General features: G+C 42.5%; 1 long non-coding RNA gene across 1 annotated transcript; it reads right to left on the bottom strand.

The window, feature by feature from the left end:
* Positions 1 to 311: 311 nt before the first annotated feature.
* LOC110359614 (uncharacterized) lies at positions 312 to 12,002 on the bottom strand. Its single transcript, XR_002414920.2, has 4 exons — positions 11,889 to 12,002; positions 11,340 to 11,507; positions 3,957 to 4,213; positions 312 to 1,587 (listed from the first exon to the last, which is right to left on the bottom strand). It is a non-coding gene; the product is annotated as an uncharacterized LOC110359614 (long non-coding RNA).
* Between the last annotated feature and the right edge of the window lie 1,448 nt (positions 12,003 to 13,450).

Here is a 13,450-nt window from a genome sequence, read left to right on the forward strand (position 1 = left end):
GATGTGCCCAGGGCTGTGGAGCAGCATCCTCCCAGCTTGGGAGAGCACTTCGCTCTGGGTACCAGTTTACTCATTAATTCAGATCTGCCAGTAAAACCAGTGTTGCTGGAGGTAGAACCAGACTGGCTCCGCATCTCTTCCAAAAGAACAAATGAACAGGAACTGATTTGGTGTCTGGCTTTCATTTTACTACTTAATTCCTACACAAAGAGTAAATGCTTAATCCTCACAGCCTAAACCAGAGCTCGCCTCCCTATCTCCACCTTCTCCTACAAAACATCCACCAGATGCTTCTGAGAGGGCAAGGATGAGGACACACAGTACAGGCAACCAGAATTCAAAAATAAGATAACATCTTCATGCTACTGTGAAATTAAGGATATTATGTTACTAATGTGTGTGAAAGGGGGCAATTAATTTAATCAAATAACTGATAGCACTTCTTAAAATTCTATTTCTTCATCTTCACAGCTTAAAAATCAATAGGAAATTACAGTCTAATGTACCTGAATATTAAAAATCAGAGATTCATGTAGAAGAGGAAAAAAAAAAAAAAAAAAGAGATCCTGGCAGTTACTGAGATGATACAGTTATTGAGTTAATGACACAGACCTGAGTTAGTTTTTACTCTGGAATTTGGGCCAGGCTGATATTAACATTTACTTTTGTGACTCTAGTAACAGCACAGAGTCTTTATTATGCTCAGAAAACGTAAACATTTTAAAAAGCCGTACCTTCTCTTTAATTGCACAGACCACAGCCTTACTACCTCAAAGCATGGCTTACAGATGTTTTAATGTAAGTTCCTCTCAGGAAAGTATTTCAAGATGCACTAAAGCACCTTTTTTAATCAGGAAGTGAGCAACATGAAAGGCTACATCTATGCGCCAGCTTGCTTTTCACAAATAACTACTTCACAATAACTTCTTAAATATAGTTGCACAAAAAATGGGAAACTGGTCTGAAAGGTGGATGCTGAGCATCCTCCAACCTGGAAATCCCCCAGCCCCATGGCAGGGCATCAGGTCAGGATCTCCCTCACCACTGACCTGCCCCGCGATGATCCATGTTTATTTGCAGCACAAACCTAACACAGAAACACTCAAAACTCAATCTGAGATGCTGCACATCTACCAGGACTATAGCAGTGATTAAAAGACTGAAAGATCTGCTGTCAAATATCACAGTGTGGTGTTATTTTGCACAATGGGAGCTGAGCAAAGCAAACTTCAGAGGCTGTGTTCCTTGCAGAGATCTTCTTACTTAAGAGAAGATTGTAACCAAACTACCCTGAGAAGAAAAGGGCCTTTGAACAATAAACTTAATAAAATTCTAAATTTAAAGTTAAACACACACACAAATCATTTATGAATGTTTATTTCATTTTACAATGGGAAACCCCGCCTTCCTTTGGTTAGAATTATTACCTTCTAATGGGTACCAGAAGATTTACTCGTTGCCATAATTTTTTCCAGGGTTTTTCTTCCATTGTGTGTCCACAGTGTTCCCCTGTTTTGCTCTTTCCAGTAGTCCCAGGAATGTGCCCCGTATTCACTGGGACAAACAACTGGGTGTTTTCAGCAGCACCTGAAATTTCCAGGCAGAGATTTTAGGCTGGAGATTAGAACTAAAGTAACTAAAATGGTGAAGGGGCAGAAGAGGGGAAGAAAAAAAATGCTAGAATTGTCATGATTTTGTTATTAGTAATAATTTCTTTGATATAAGGCACCGCACGTAACAGAGAACGAGTTTATGATTTATTGGCAGTTTGGCAGTACCACATCTGGGATGTCTGACATTCCTCTCTTAAAAAGTAAAGACAAACTGGTGTGACAATTTGTGGACTGAGGTGACATACAGCTTATGATTTCTGGTTGTGCTTTTAGCAGAACCACTAGGAAATGCGATGTGTTCCTGGTGTGCAAGTGCAGATCCCCACACTGGAGAAGACCTTCAGCCCCTAGGCTGGGAGCCAGGAGCAAGGAACACTGCAACAGTCCCTACACCAATGAGGGGCTGAGCTGGGAAGCTGGATTGACTTAATTTATTGCACAGACGAGGTCTGGAAAGTGGAAAATTACCTGTTTATCATCTGTCTGACACAATACTTTTTTGATCAAGAAATTATTTTTAAATCACTTTTTTTGGTCAAGGCTATCATTGCTTAAAAGCAGCAGTTTAGAGATTGCATTTCCAAACCCTTGGTAATTGGGCAACAGGAGTTTAACAGTCTGTAAAGAATGAGTAAATGCACATGAACCTGTTAAAATGGTAGGAAATGAGGAATTCTGAACACATGCCCTGGCAGCATCCAGAAATTTGTTCTTAACCTCCTTTCATCCGTACGGGTGAAGCCTGGCTGTGCCCCGGTACTGAACCTTTCCGCGCTTGCACGCAGCCACACCGTGGAGGGAGAGATTTATTTATTCTGCATGGGAATAAACTCCCACCCCTGCTTTGATGTGGTCCGCTCTCGGCACAGCCGCGGAAGCAGCTCCCACGGCCCACATCCCTGCAAGACGGAGCAGTCGGGGATCTGGAGATAATCTTCCCTGCCCAGGCCCACTCCTGGCTTCAGGAAGAGTTTGCAAACGTGATGTCTTTGATTTTATCTACCTGTTTTCACTTTAAGGCTGTAAGAGAAGAGGATACAGAAAGGAGCCTTTCAAAACTCCTCAGTCTCTTTTCATGAGTCAGGTAAATATCAGAGGGTTACTTAAAACTGTATCAGCCTAACAACAAGCAAACAAATAAAAAACACCAAACAAAAACCAACCAAACAAAAAACACCCACCACCAAAACCTCCATCATACTAAAACAAAAACCTCAGATGAATATTATCTGTAGTCCAGCGTCAAAGTTTTTACTCTCTGTCAAGCTGATGTAAATCAAATCTTTTGCAACTAAGTTATGTGAAAAATAAATTCCCTACAGGCACAAGCTGTATTCCCGAGCCTGGGAGGGAAGAAGCCACCAGCACTTAACTAGTCAGTGACCTGGCATCGGAGAAAAAAAGCTTAAACACAGAGAGTGTCCTGGCTGTGAGTGAGGGACAGCGCTTAAAACATAATAACCACAGTGCTGCTCTAGTGTAGATGCTGAAGTTTTAATCATTGCTGGGAACTCAGTCACTGTTATTAAGCAACCAAACAGACTGAATGACGCTTTTCTTAACAACTTGAAATATTCCAAAACAAACCTGTTTGGGGTATATTACTCCTACTGAGTTGCCCAAATCCTTCAGCTCTTGCAGACTTGCTGTCAGCCTGGGAGGCTACAGCTAGGTAACCTCAAACCCAAGCACTGAAAAAAAAACCCAGGTGATGCCCTGGAAACCACATGAGCTGCTTGAATCCGTGAGGTTTTCTTCTTGCAAGACAACCCTGGCTTTCCAAGAATTTAGAGAAAGTGTTTCAAAGCCCTTTGCTACTTTATGGTCAGAGGCTTAATGGGAAAAAGGAAAATGTACTGAGGGAGTGTTTTCCCCGGCAGCCGTGTAGGGGAGAAGCAGCTTGTTCCTTGTTCCTGTGACTCCCTTTGTAGCAGATATGTCTGAAAAAGCAGGCAAGGGAAGTCAAGGGAATGGAGAACACTGCAACCTGCCCTGACCAAAAGGATCTAAGAAACACATGGAGCCTGAGCTTTGGAAGCCCTGCCAGGACTGTGATGCCTCATAAATGACCAGGGATGTAATGGTTTAGGACATAATCCACAAAACAGCTTCCTTATCTGGTCTACAGGGCACCCTGTTCTCTCCATGGCTTTGGAGAGCCCGCAGCCCAGGCTGTCGGAGGAAGCATGTTAGCAGAAGGACTGCACTCAAAACATATTTGCCGGAAAATTATGATTCCCACATGGTCTCAAATGCCTGGGAGAAGCTCCCACTCCACCTCACATGCACCAGTAGTGCTTGCTGGCTTCAGCATGGGCAGCATGGAATGCTGATTTCCCATACCTCTTTTCAGGACCAGGATGAGACTGGGGAAGGAACCAGGCTGGTAGCTTCTTTTGAAGTGAGGCTCTTCTTAAAATGAGCGTATAGATCCAAGTTGGGACGTGGGACATAGCAACAGGACCACAGAGATGAGCAGCCTACGTTTCTAGCACAGCTGCTGAGACGCCTCCTCTCTGGGAAGGTGATGGGGAGGAATCCACAGCTGACATACACATCTTTCTGCTGGAGCATTTCACTTCTTTTCTCAGGCACTGTGACTAATTATGTGAATTTTAAAAAAATAAAAAATAAAAAATCAGATTTTGCCATCAGACGTTAGACTTAAAATAAAACTAAAAAGCAAACTACCAGGGGACAATTCACATGACCAACCAGAAAGAAATGGTAAACAGCTGTGCCTTAACATCTGTACTGCAGAATCACACTCTGCAAGAAGGAGTTAATCAGCAGAATAAAGATTGCTGATAGCTCCTCTGTTCAAGCCCAGCAGCAGGGCAAGTTTTTTCTCAGACCCTTCTAGAAAGGTTTTTTGAAAATAGACTAATATGTTTGAGTAATATCTTTATGTTTGTTTAGCAATATTTCTAAAAAGAATCAAAAGTATTTGCAAAGCTATGTACTTCGTTTCAGCATTTTCTAGAAGAAATAGGTTATGTTTTTAAGAGAAAAAAAAATACTATTTCTATTTGAAACTGTTGAAAACTGGGGAAAAAAAGACCCTATCATTTTAAATGCCTGGAAACTTTTTTTTTTTTATTTTCAGCAATATTTTAGATCTTTCAGCTACCTGGAACCACTTGCTATATCTTCAGTATGACTCTCTCTGGAGAATGTACTTTGATATCATTAATTAAAAAAAGGGGCTGAAGAACAGAGTACTGAGCTTGCCTTAAAATCTCGGCTTGCAGAAATCAAAGGAGAGCTATAAAAAGGGACTCAGAGGTTTACAAGAGCTGCAAATTTGTCCCATTTTTGCTATAAATATGTACACCAGAATGTCATGTACACTTTCACATGCTAATGGCAGTGTCGTATTAAATGCTGTGAAATCACACTTGTGAGCCATGGAGACTATAAATGTCAGTTGGGTAAAAGGATTTTAGAACAGAGTGCGTAAGATTTCAAAACTCATTTTTGTCTGAAGGATGAGGGAAACGGACAGTCCTTTACACTTTTACTTTTGACTACCCCGCCAATACTGACTTGCTGTGTCTTAATCACATAATGCAGCCAGTGACTCTCCAAACCCCAGCGAAACCAATTGAGAAAATCACCGTGAACATTTCACGGCTGGAATTTTGGTAATGAATATTTTAAGCTTATTTGACATTTGCAGCACTCATTCCAAGAGCAGAGATGGATTTGAAAGACGAGGATCCTGACAGGGTCTGACGTCACTTGAGTTGTCGTGCTCAGCAAAACCATTGAACTAAATGAGTACCAAAGTCCTGCAAAACCTGCTGTTCCTGCAGGTTGAAGCTTAGGCGTAAGTCTCTTCAGATCATCTTGGGCTTTATATTTTGTCTGTAGTGATTTTTGTTGTTCTGTCTTGATGTATTTAATCAATCAATCAATCAATCCATCAATCACCTTAAGTGCTCTTAGCTTCCATTTAGACAAAGCTCTTTTGTTAGTAGATGTGGCTGAACTGTGTTGCTCTGTTCATTAGCTGTGGATGAGGGTATCCAGGTATTTGAATTCTGACTGTTTTCCATTATTCCATTATACCAAGAGAAAGGAGAGCTGTATCTGGACCTTGGAGATGGTCTCTCCCACAGTGCAGCTGATTGCCTTGGTAAACCTCCATTGTCCCCAAAAGGGACACTACGTTTGATAAACCATGGGCTTTACCTTCAACCTCAAACTTTTACCAACTCCTACACCATTTTTCATAATCATGGTTAAGTGCTTTTTTCCTCCACTTTCTGGGCCTGAAAGTAGGCACTTCAATTTATAGATAAGCATGAAAAAGCATGGCCTGATTTTCAGAGGACCTAAGTACTACAATCTCCATTACTTTCCACATTAGCTCTCTGAAAAATTAGGGTCCAGTGTTCCTGTACTATTGGTTTCTCATTTATCTTATTTAAGAGTGAAAGCAAAACATAAGGGGAACATTCTTCTACTTGCATAACAAAATCTGGTGCTAGTAACTTTACCATATTTGCGTTGACCCTGCCATATTTCACACCTTACTCATATTTACCATGTCTGCACGGACTTTTCCAAGTGGAATGCTCTGCATGGTTCCCAAGCCATTAATATGCTGGCTACAGGTAAGCATTCAGGCTCAGGAGCATGTGTGCCCTGGTCCCCCCAGGGACATGGAGTTATCATTCGGTTTGTCATAGCATGTCACTATAAAATAGCAATGGGAAGACTCAGAGTGGGTGAGGTGTTTATATCTTCTGAGCCTCAAACAAGACCAAAAAAAGAAAATGAACTCAAAATAGATCTTGAGATGTTCCTCCCACAGAGATGGGAGATATTCCTCCCTGCAATGTGGGAATCATCTAAATGTGAGGAAGCGATCCTGCACAAATCTCTAAGGTTGGAACTAATCTCATATTTCAACTCTGTAATCTAAGACCATTAAATATTTATACTTTGGGATACACACAAAGAAAATTAATACCTGTTCAAATGAAAAGGATCAAGCTGGGAAGGAGGTTAAAAGCAAAAGAGAACAAAATATCAAGCTGGATTTTCTTTCCATTTTTATTCTCAGCTCTCCTGCTAATGTGTTATTTCACCCTCAATACCTCTGACAATACCAGCTGCTTTGATCCCAAAGGCTTATTTGCTCCCTAAGTCAGCAAGTTTGCAATAGCTTAAATGAACTCCAAAATGTTCAAAGCCCAACAGAGAGACATAAAATATAATTTTAAAAGACATGAAGTCAGGAAGGCATGTGTTCCTTAATGACTTTCCTGGAGGCTATCTCTCTTCTCATCCCCCCACTCCTCCTCCTCCTCATCTACCTTCCTTCTGTTTCCTGGCTTAAATTAGACTGTAAGATCTTCTGGATGGTGAACACATCCTTCCTGTGCAATGGGCCATGATCTCCACCAAAGCCCCTGATCTACCCTGAGACTAATTTTCCATCTGTTGTCAAGGGTACCTCTTTGGTCCATTAACAAATAATAAAACAAACAAAGCAAAAAAGGCCAGTTCACACATGATGTATTAGTTCTCATCTCCACACTGCTCATTTATCATCTCTGGAGAATCCTTCTAAGATGCAACAGGTATTTTGCACTTGTGCCAATGTAGTGGAGAGGCTGTGGACAATCATAACAAGCCCAAACAAGTTATGGAAACTGCAAGGACTGCTTTCATACACAGCATAATTTATTACCTGTTGCATTCTGCTAGTGGCAGGATTACATCTGTCACAGCCTAAAAGGATGAATAAGGAGGTGCCACACGAGTAGGATATCACACAGGTTACTGAGTGTCCTAAAGCTGCAGTTGTAAAAAGCAACTTGTCCTGAGTGTAGGGAAGGAGGAACAAATGCATTAGAGATGAACTGGTTTTCTTTGAACATAATGAGGATTTTTGTTTGTGACAGCAGGGAGATCAAGGCCATGTTTTGCCCTGAGTTATATTCCCTTTTCACCCTCTTTTTTGGATGACGATACCAATACTGCTTCTTCCATATGCTGCAGACTTCTGCCCATCTCATGACGTTCTCAGAAGTTAAATGCTAAGGGCATAACAATATAGCTTTGCCAGGCTCCCTGGACTTCAAGAGCCTCCAGCAAGGCCACACAATTTTAAAACATTACTTTCCCATCACCATCCTTCAAAATGCCCAGGGAGGGCTAGTGCTATGAGAAAGCTGAGACTGTAACTTTCCCACTAAAGGGAGGGGTGGGGGGAAAGAAGCGTTGAACATTATATTTGCTGCCAGTTGTGACAGCAGCCTGGCTTAAGCTGCCCATCCCACTTTATCACCTCCCTGGCATGAGCAGCACGGGGACCTGCTGCTTTGGGCGTGGTGCACTGCAGTCCCCACCCAACATCACCAGGCGAGCAGTGAGATGCCAACATGCCATCACCTCCCTGAACCCCCCATTGGCCTGGCTGCAACACAGTCCACTCTCCTGTTTCCAGAATTTGGAGAATCTGGTTCAGATTAAAATAAATTCCATCAATTTTCTCACTAGTAAATCATGCATAACTCTCTCTTTTCTTTACTGGCAGAACAGGGATTGTTAATTTATAACTGTTTGCATTCAAAGGAAATTGGTTTTATGGGGAGATGTATCTTCCCTTCTCCTTCTCCTCATGGCTTGAGGGGAATGATCTGGGGAGTCACTAAGTCACCTCATCTGGGGTCCAGCATTTTGCCATTTAGCTCTGCCCACACACATTGCTGGTTACTACTGACTTTGATTCATTTCATATGTAATTTCTGGTTATTCTGTTTGCATAAAGGAAAAACATTGATGTGTGAAGTTTTGGCATGCAGGGCAGGTGGAGCTCTTGGGAGATGGCCACAGGTGGGATTATTTACTCACAGCACAGTTTACAAATGTACAAAGAAATCAGCAGCCCTGGCCAACACCAATACACATGTGGGACCAGTTATACACACCAGGATCACCCACCTAGGAAGTATAAATGGGAGTCAGGTTGTGATTTACGTGTCTTGTCTGGGTATCTACTTCAGGAAGACTGAAATTGCACAAAGAAATATTTGCTTCTGTTCCCAGATTACAAAAGAAGCTTAAAACACCAAGGACGAGGGGGCGTGCTGTTATTTGACCAATTGACTCCCACCCCATCTCTCAGTTTAGGTGAGAAATGGCCACATAACTGTTGTTTACATCTTTAAAATATTTCCTCTGCACACCCTTGCTCCTCACAGATCAAGGCAAAGAGCATCCAGATCACAGTGACAAAATCCAGTCCACTTCTGAAAATCCAGTCCACAAAACAACCAAAATCTACAGAAAATTTAGAGTGCTTATATATATCTCTGCTTATACTCACTAAAGGAAAACCCACAAGCCAATTTGAATTCATTACGGTCACATCCCTGTATGCAACCTGCCTATTTCCAAGCATCTTGATCAACAATCACATAAAACCTTCTGCACGCCAAACACTGTCCTTGTTCTTCTAGAAGCAATTCCCACTGTTGATCTTAATCCAAGGCCTTCCAGCAGTAGAAAGTTAGTGTGTATTAGAAACACATGTAAATCTTTGGTAGATTATGTCCAAAATACTGAAAACAACAAACATGCGTATTCAACCAGTAGCCACCAACTTTTTTTGTAAACATTTATGTAGGGAAACAGGCGCAAAATCTCTGTTTACTGCACAGCAAAACTCTCAAAATTAAGGAATTCTTAAGTGTATATGCAACATTCATTAGCTGAAAATCTGCACTTGAAGTGACAATCCTGGGTTTATTTACAGTCAGTTTGATTCTCCTGGGCTGAATTCAAGGACTCTGTCTTTGCTAGCGGCGAAGAGCATCTCTCATGGACCATTCCCAACAGTGGCCATGTAATTGCACTACAGGCTCCCAGTTGTACATATTTTAAGTCACACAAAATGTGACTGTACAGCTCCAGCTTTTCCCAGCCTCATTCCTTGGTTTTACCTTGTGTTCACATCACAGTGCTTCAGAGCAGACCAAAAGGTCTTCATTGGCAAGACCTCATCCTCTTGATATTTTCATGACATGCTTATGCATTAAATTAAATGTGGATAGAAATAATGGTCCAGAATTTAAAGGGAGCCAGAGCCAGCAGACAGTTTGCATATTTTCCATGTGCATTGCATGGCCTGGCTGCTGGAGTGAGCTCCCGGGGTGAACTCAGCTCCTCAGGATCCTGTTCCCTCTGGTTTGTGCCATGAGCTCCCCCTCAAGCCAGGGCCCCTGGGATTGCCCAAGGCATTTTGAGGGAAGGGGCCAGCCACACTTTCCCTTGCCATGGGAGAAGAGGAAAAGTCTGAGGACCCAAGTCCTGATTGCAGCTTTGCAAAGGAACTGGAGATCAGTTGGTGGGAGAGCAGGAGATGGGCACCTTCTTAACAATACGGAATCAGGAATAAATCCTTACCAATGTGTCTGGGCTTCGTTGGTTTCTAGCCCTTTTCTCAGTCTGTTGGTAAAACAGAGAACTTTGTAAATTTGTTTTGTTTTATTGTTGCTGGGGTTTTTGTTTGTTTGTTTGTTTGTTTGCTTTTTTCTCCCAGGAAAATTTCTCTCAAGGAGCATTACACTGCAGGGCAGATATAATCAGCTTGCCATCCATCAACCAAGTAAACACCTAGGGAGAATGAGGACTAGAAATCAACACACAGATGGGCAATTATTCCTTGAACCATCAACATTTTCATTACCAGGATCATTCCTACAGCAATATGCTTTGGCAGATCCCAGCTTTATTTCCCCAAGCAATGCGTATGGGTGCATGCTAAAGCAAGGAGAGGAGGCAGCGTGTCCTTGGGGCACAGGGACAGTCACAGCCAGGGTGACCTGGGCAATGCCCTAGAGAACCAGCTGAATCAAGAAGTTAGACTTCAATGCATTCAAAATTAATGGGGAAGGGAATATTTTTTAACCCTTCATTTATAACCACAGAGTGCCTTTAAATGAATGAGTTTCCCCTGAATACTCTTCCCAGGAACTCAGTCCCTTGGGAAGAGAGGGAAGAATGCTGATGAACATCTGATCATGCATAGGGACAGGCTGAAAAAAATCAAACCTTTTTCCAATGGAGCAAACAATGAACTGTAAAGAGCATAAAATAAGCTGCAGATGATCAAACCTGGAATATTTCACATTATATGTAAGGAGACAAGGTTAGCTAAAGGATTTAACCTTTCCTCAGTACCCTGTCCTACCTACTCAGTTTCTTTATTTCCTTTGGATTTCATAAGCTTGATGATTTCCTATTTTGGATGCAAAGAAACAAGTAATAGTCACTTAGGGAAAAATGTATCATACATAGGAGAGGATTTTTTTTCCACTTCTGCTGCTTAATAACTTTAGGAATGTGTGTCAAAGTATTTCTTTCTCTACTTCTATTACATTAATGACATGTAAATTTTAGAGGGATCTATTCCCCACATTTCCCAGTATCTTTCTTTTTAAATCACATGAACTAAAGAGAAGCTTTTTTGGGACACTCCCAAACCAGTGCTGTTTACTGCCTGGCAAGGGATTAGGTCATGCTTTGAAAAGCTCTTTGAGACCCTTGACCAAAAGAATCCTTCAAATCTGAGGCATCACCCGCCAGCCATCCTTCCTAAGCCCATGGTCAGCATGAGGTTTGGGACACTGTAATTTAGTATTTTGTTGAGGAAAAACCCTCGAGCATCCAAAAAGCAGAAAGGCAGCAAAAGAGAAAAGAATGTCTCACCTCTTACAGACAGTCAAGGAGCATGTGCAGAGGGTATCCCAAAGGTGCCATGCTTGCACCCCAGGCATCCAAGGGTCCTGAGCAGGGTGGGATCAAGCCACGGGCTGCTTCCCCTCTGTGAGGCCAACAGGGCACAGCCAGATGGAAAGCGAGCCCCTTAAAATCATGCTTAAAAATTAAGCACATAGGATTAAATCCCACCATAGTAAGAAATAGCTTGCCCCCTCTCCTTATATAATTCTGTAGAGAGGCTTTTCTATCAGAAATACCTACTAATCTTGTCTGCTAGCCAAAATGATGCTGTTAGGGTAAAGAAAGAGCTTGAATTAAACCCAGCTCTCAGCCTAAATTGAGCCCTGGTGCAGAGCAGCTGCATCCACCACATGCCTCTGCCCAACCTAACTCCTGGCCCCCTCCCTGGCCCCCCATAAGCCCCTCATAGCAAACCTGGCACAAACAGCTTCATCCCCACCCCACCTGGCTATGGCCCATCAGCACCCATTGCCCACCCCAAACACTCCTTGCAGATAAAAAGATAATTGCTCTTACATTCCCTCTCCCCACAAATCTTCATGAGCAGTGGCAGAGTGGGAGTTGCAGGGAGTGTTCACGGACTGCCTTCAAAGCCAGGCTTACAGTTACTGAGTAATTCAGTAAGTCTTGGTCTGATCTTTGAGAAATGAGATCTGGCCAAGTCCTTCTGTGGTGGTAACAAGATGTTAATGAAAGGATTATATCAACAGCTCTCGGGTTGTCTCCTTTATTTATATTAGAAGCTGGAGATAGACGTAATTACAGTAGATTAACTTTGGCATAGCTTCAGCATGAAAACAATATACCAGGGCCAAATTTTATTCCAAATATAATATATCTATTTCCCTGCCTGCGTTTCTGTTTATTTTGTTTGGACGGACAAACTTTAATTCAAAGAATGTAATTACAACATAACTTACAACTAGGTTTTTTTCAAGACTATATTATTCACTTGAAGGGAAAGTAAGTTTACTTCTCATTGAGTTTAAATATGAAGGTTTATTTTCCTTGAGCTAAAGGAGTTTGGTTTTGACTTGATTTCTATGCATCTGGGGCAACCAGCACAGCTGTAAAAACGTAATTGCTCTTAGAAATTTAGGGCCACTCATCCTCATTTTCAAAATTGCTCTCTCTTTTGTATGCTTTCCTAATTTCAGCTCTCTGAAGCAGCCACTGATTAGCTACCACAGATGCAATCCTTCTGGACTGTTCACTACCTCCAACTCAAACATTTCCAACTACATTCTGCTTCACAGAAAATAGCCTAATTAGAGACAAAAAGCTGATCCATTAAAATAGCAGAGAGCCCAGTAAGAGAAGCAGGGAGAGTTATTTGTCCCATCAAAGTCAAGAGGAAATTCACTCAGCATCAGCAGGGAGAGGGCTGCCCCAGTTAGATGCAGGGCATCTCACTGGGTGCATGCAGCACCCAAGGTGTCAGATGACGGGAGTGGAAGAATGGCAGAAAGTTGTTATTTATGACACACAAATATAACTAATAAACATACAGCAGCGGCATCCCCAGGACCTCACCTCTTTGCAGCCTCCAGACAGGACAGAGGCTTTTCTCTGCAAATACACAGAGCTGAAGCAAAGTTCCATAGGGGTGCCAAGGCCTTGGGGGATGCACTGGTGAAGCACAGGGCGGTGTCTGGAGCTGTGGCTGTAACGAGCACATACATCATCCCTAACGAGCCCCTCCACTGGCCAGCATGTGTGGGGGACAGTGAGCCTGGCCCACGCCTGCGGTGGCTGCTCAAGAAACATTTCAGGTTGCAGTGAGCACAAATCTCTCTTTCACACGTCTGAGCAGATGTTACTCATTTTCTCCTCATCTGACTGTAAGATTTGGCTCCATTCTTTCCCAGCTCCCAAAGCCCAGCAGTTGTCCTAGAAACCTCTCCCAGTTTGTCCATGGGCAAGAGGCTACCCCAGCTATTCAGCAGGGGTCGGTGCACATCTGCAGGCATCCCACCCCTCCAATTTCTCATCTGAATTGCTTCTGCCTCCCCCACTGAAACTTGCCTCATCTACTGGCCATTTCCGCTGCATGTGATGTTATTCATCGAGGTGCTTGT

This window comes from Columba livia, chromosome 14 (genome assembly GCF_036013475.1).
Source record: "Columba livia isolate bColLiv1 breed racing homer chromosome 14, bColLiv1.pat.W.v2, whole genome shotgun sequence".
NCBI lineage: Eukaryota > Metazoa > Chordata > Aves > Columbiformes > Columbidae > Columba > Columba livia.